The following is a 6,000-nucleotide window of genomic DNA, read 5'->3' as shown; positions in this document are numbered from 1 at the left end:
TACACTTAGAGAAGAGAAGTCAGGGTTTAACACACCACACACACACACACACCACACACCACAACACACACGTTGGTGATCAATTCACTTTGTTAACAATCAAAATCTCAGATTTATAATATAAATACACAAAAACATTCTTTAAGTCAGTCATATTCAGTTATAAGAAATGTAGATGTGTTAATTTTTGTTATGTGCTAAGCTAAGCTAGGGTAATAACATCCTGAAGCTATCTCGGCAGAGGGGGTAGTTATGAGATCGGACCAGCTTTATTTTATTATTTTCTTATAATGTTGAAAATTCCTCAATTTGAAAAGTTACAAATGGAAATTACGTGTTAGCGTAAGAATGTACATTACAATGAATAATTCTGGTATTAATAGTTTTTTCTTGTTGCCAGGATGTCTAATGCATTTCCTTTAAATAAGATGCATATTGTACGGAGATGTCAAGTTTTTTACTTAAAATAATGCGGAAGACACAAGCGTGTGATTGTGATGGTTGGATGTTCAAAAGTGGCAAATGAGCAGGACGTGTGGTTCTCAGCCAACCCAAAATTCAGTTAAACGATTTTTAAAATTACGATTTTTGTGGAAGAGAAAACAAATAAACAGAACTGTCATTCTTGTGTCAGGTGTCACACACTGAGTGTCTCACAGGCCAGGATGTTGCTGATCTGTTTTTGTTGGTTGTCAAGTGGAGGTTGGAGCCGTCTGTCGTCATCCCCCTGTCTCACCCAGTGCACGTCTGAACCTCCGAACAAGCAAAGAAGAAAAGCTCGAACCATCAAACGAATCCACGGCTGGGAATAACACTTGCTACACTTGCTCCATCTAAATGAAACCTATAGTCCCATTAAAGGAATTTAAGCCATGTTAAAATGCAAGGTGACTTCAAAAAAGTAACGGCCCACTGATGACCTGTTCCTTTCCTCTTGTTGTGTTGGGGAACTCTGCGTTTTTCTATTTTTATTTAAATATAATGGGTGCCGTAGCGGCAGGTGCCCTCGGAAAGAGATTTTCAAATCTTAGGGACTTCCTGGTTAAATAAAGGTTTAAAAAAAAACTTCAGTCGAGATGGTATTTGCTACTGTATTGAGTGCTGGCTGGGGTAATAGCAGATTCAGGTGTACATTCTACACAAGATGACATATTACTCGTATCTACATTTCAACCATGTCTGAGGGGTGGGTACATATAAAAAATGTTCAATCTGTTTTAATATTGACACCTGAGGTCCCAGTACCAACCAATTTGCTTTTCCACTATATTACTCTGAGAAATGCAAACATGTTTTTTCAGTTCTCTAAAGTTGAATGTGACCACTATGCAGCTCTTGTTTGGAATAAAATAAAGTTGAAAACTCAGGAATTATCTGATGAAGAAAACAAACACGATAATAACTTTCAGCTCTCGGGTGGCTCAGTGAATCAATTTTTCGGGTGGGAACCAAAAAAGTATTTAAATAGTATTAAAACATCTATTACTTCTATGCGCTCACGTGACAGGATGAGATTCCTTACATTTATCTGTGTGAAGATTGTCTTATTGGTGAGACGTCATTGTCTCTACTTAAAAATGTACTACTTCCCATGATGTATTAAGAGAGCGTGGATAGCCACATGTACAACACTGTATACAAAAACACACTGCAGCCCAGATTGCATTTCATGTCCGTAGACCGCTGCCATCCATACTCAAATTTCGGCATGGCGATGGTATGTCACCAGCCCTAACTGCGCCTTCTGATTGGCTTACCCTGGTATTCCGTGTGTGCTGACACCTACAGTGCGGTCATCGGGCCACACAGGGAACACGCAAAGGCTACGCGTACGGAACCGCAGCATGCAGGGGGCGTTTACATAAGTATCTAATCTTTAGATATGATTCTATTTATATACAAGCGACAGTTAAGTTTAATATTTGTGGAACATTTCCCCTATAAGGAGGAGGGAGGTCGAATTCTCTTTGAGGAGCTATGATGAGCGTAGGATGGGGAGCTGGATTCTCTGAAGGAGCTACTGAGGTGAGGAGGATACATCTGAGGAGCTATGGAGCGAGCGAGGGCAGGGAGATCCTTGAGGACTGCTATGAATGTGAGGCCGGGGAGGCGTTCTGAGGAGCATGATGACTGAGAGATGGATGAGGGACTATAAGGAGCTAGTGAGTGAGGATGGCATGTGATGGATATCTAAGGAGCATTGTGAGGCTGGATTCTCTGAGGACTATAGTGAGGATGGAGGGAGGGATCCTCTGAGGTGAGCTATGAGTGGGATGAGGAGGGATACTTAAGGAGCGATGAGTGAGGATCAAGGAGGGATCTAAGGACTAGAGTTGAGGAGGATCTTACTGAGGAGCTAGGAGGAGGATGGATTTCTGAAGGAGCTGAGAGGATGGAGTAGGGATCTCTTGCGGTGGGAGCACTGAGTGAAGGAGGAGGAGGATCTCTAAGGAGCTATGAATGAGGATGACATGGATATCCTAAGGAGCTATGAGTAGGATGATTCTGAGGAGCAGAGCCTATGAGTGAGGAGTGGAGGAGGGAATTCCTCTTGAGTGAGGATGAGTCGATGGAGCGATGGGGTATATCTAAGGAGCTTATGATGGTGAGGATCAAGGCGGGATAATCCTAAGGAGCTATGATTGAGAGAAGGATCTCTGAGGAGCATGGAGTGAGGATGATATCTGAGGAGTTGAGAGTGAGGATGGAGGACGGGAGCTCTGAGGAGACTATGAGTGAGGATGCGGGAGGATTCTTAAGGAGCTATGAGTGGGATCAAGGGATCTGTTCTAGCGCAACGCTATGAGGTGAGGATGGATTTCTGAGTGAGCTATGAGTGAGGATGGAATCTCTGAAGGAGCTATGGGAGTGATGGAGGAAGGGATTTCTGAGGAGCTATGAGTGAGGGATGGAGTTTTCGTGAAGAGTATGAGTGAGTGATGGAGGAGGGATCTCTGAGGAGCTGGGTTAGTGAGTATGGAGGAGGATATCTGGGGAGCTCTGATTGAAGGATGGAGGAGGGATCTTGATCTCCATTTGTAGGTCAGTATCCATTCTTTAACACATCCATTGACTCTTAACCACTGAACAAACAAACACACGAGACGAGACAGAACACAGCACTGTGATGGCGGCGGCGTTCGGTGAGGAAATGAAGAAACGGCTTCAGGAGGAGACGCGTCTACCGCGTAACTCTCTTCAGTACAATGATGAGGGTGAGGAGCAAGAGCTGGGCGCCAGACGTTTCCATGAAACCACGGATCACAAACCAAAGGGCGTGAAAAACACATAATTACAATACGACACAAGAAAACAACTTAGGTACGTCTCACAGCACAGCTATGCTGCTGCCAAACACAAGGTCAAACCGCACAAATGGCAACAGGGTACGTAAGGCAGTGTCGCCACTCCATCATTTTTTATGGTTTGTGAATACAACACGCTGCATCTCTGGAATTTCGGGTTTGTTAATTATACCGTTGGACAATCAAGACATAGATTGGGCACTGGGAAATGTGACTTTTAAAGGCCTTTTTAATACCAATATCATAGCATTGAATGCCAATTTATGGGCCATACTTGCAAAAGTATTTAGGACATAAATGGATATCAAAAGGATTTTAGGGCATAAAATAAGTTACTTCAACTGTATACACCATTGTATTGGTACAGTTTTGTGACGACACAACAAGGAGTACTCATGTACTACCAAAGGGCAACTATAATGTTTAGACCCCTTTCTGTGGATGTCTGTAGCGTGTGTGTGTGTGTGTGGTGTGTTGGTGGTGTGTGCTTGGTGGGTTGTATAAGATATATAATTTTGGGGTGGGGTAGTAAGTAGCAATCAGTACCACAGTAGGGAGTTGCGAACCCGAAAGGAGATCGCTGGTTTCAAGTTTCCCATAGGACCCAAAAGCAGGTGTGCTAGAATGGTAGTCGTGACGAGGTTGCCAGGTTCAAATCCTGGGCACTGTACAGGTGACCCTCGAGCAAGGCACGCAACCCCACCACCTGGCTAGGGGCCACCTTTCAATAGAGGCCTGCCGCGCCATCTAGTTAGAATTACGCTCGCGTTGACATGATCCTACCTTCGAATTTCAAACAGTACTGGAGATGATCGTACTATGGATTATCTGTGTCTATCCATTCTTTGCGAGGTAGGACGTGTGAAAAACATTTGCTTCCAGTGGTGGAAAAACGTAATTTGTGTCATCTTCCAGTTGCTGGAGGTACAACATTATGACTAGTCGAATCACACCTCGCGCACAATGGTAAAGCAGGTCTGATTGGTGGACTGGGCTGAGTTCAGGTTCTTTGCCGTTGTCTCACCGAGAGACGAGCTAAGATGGAGGAGTGGTGAACTTTACTGATGCGTCAACCGACAGTATTCCCTCAAATAGTGGTGAATTTGGCCTGATAAAGGAAGTAGAGGGCTATATTAGAAAAAATATTATGCGTTTTTGGTTAAAAGTTATTTCTCTGTACCTCAACTCCGTGGAAGACCGAGCGAGTCGTGAGCTCGGCACACGTGTTTTTGCAACACCTCCCTTCACATGGAAAAGCTTGGTTCCTGTTCAGTGTCTGGAAAAAAGAAGATTAAAGCATGCAAACAAAATATACCTTATGGATCTAGAGAGCGGGAAATCAGTCCAACGATGAAAAAAACACTGAAACCATCGGAGGAGAGAAAGTTGGTATTGCAGATGTCTACAAGATGTGCTAAACGTGTTTGCATTACTACAATAAAGTTGTTTGTGTGGAAAATTGTAGACATTTGGTGGAAAAGTAAACACAATTTGGAACAATCAAAGACATTTTTAGAAAAATTTTGGATTCTGTGTGGTGTTTTTTTGAAAAAGAAATGATTTTAGAAAAGTAATACATTTGATGAGAGGGACTTTCAGGAAAGTGAGGACATTTCTAATTTGAAACTCGACTTGTATCAGAAATCAGGCCATTTTTCTTGTATAAGGGAAGGTTTTGAAAGTGAGAACATCCTTTGTTTTTTTGTTCTTTATCATGAACATCATTTTAAGGAGGAGAGTAGGAGAGAGAGAGCATCAGGTTTTGTAAAGACCTTTGAGGCAAATGTAGTACATTTGGGGCTGATGAATAAAACTTGATCTGGATCTGATTGAGCCTTAATGTTTGTGGTGTCTCTGTGTGGGGGGATACTCAAAACGTATACAACACCTTTGCCTGCTGGTGTGTTGTGGTGTGTGTTGGGCGGGGTGGTGCAATGTCACCTGTGGTGTGTTGTGGTGTGTGTGTGTGTGTGTGTACCCAGAATGTCACATGCACGCAGTGGGCGGGCAGCGAATGACTCGGTGATGAGACTTTTCGTTTGATGTAGAAGTGACCGTTCTGAAAACAGTCTCCACCCTCACACACAACCACACACACACACGCACACCACAGCACACACACACAACACACACTCACACACACCATTTAGAATGGCTCTTAATTATTTGGAATATAAATCCTATGAAGTTTTAGATTAAATAAAGCAGTCACACTTTGTCCAAAAAAATGTGATATGGAACAAATACATGTAATTTGATTGAACCATTATACTTACTTTTAAGCTTTGACAACATTTAGGACCACAGGTTACACTCCTACCATTTGTGGTTTTCTGGTAAGAAATTTCAACCATTGTTTCGTTGTGTCTTGTTCGACACTTTGCTCACGTCTTTTGGTCAATTGTATCCATTATTTTTGGAACCCTTTGTGTGACTTTTGTATACTAGTGGTGGGTTCTAATCCCTTTTTTTTTTTTGTAAGATATTAGTCGCCGTTTCCAATGTTTTAACATGTTCTGTGGCACAGTGTTCAGCAAAAAAGCGACGAAAACCAGCAATCGTGCTGATGAGCGGATAACTAATGGTAATTCCTGACAAAAAATGATGTTTGTACCTCATTTTGGTTTTTCTCCGTGACATTGTGTGTCACTTTTCTTCAACGTTGTTTTGTAATAGTTCTGATAAAGACGAAGCT

The 6,000-nt window shown here is 42.5% G+C and overlaps 1 protein-coding gene across 8 annotated transcripts in view; it reads left to right on the top strand.

Moving 5' to 3' along the window:
- The window catches only part of ptprz1a (protein tyrosine phosphatase receptor type Z1a), a 168,935-nt gene that overhangs the window by 77,541 nt on the left and 85,394 nt on the right, over positions 1-6,000 (top strand). The window lies entirely within an intron of this gene.

Source organism: Etheostoma spectabile, chromosome 8, assembly GCF_008692095.1.
Source record: "Etheostoma spectabile isolate EspeVRDwgs_2016 chromosome 8, UIUC_Espe_1.0, whole genome shotgun sequence".
Taxonomy (NCBI): Eukaryota; Metazoa; Chordata; class Actinopteri; order Perciformes; family Percidae; genus Etheostoma; species Etheostoma spectabile.
Note: the sequence above shows the minus strand (reverse complement) of the source record. Positions and strands in the feature narration are given on the sequence as shown.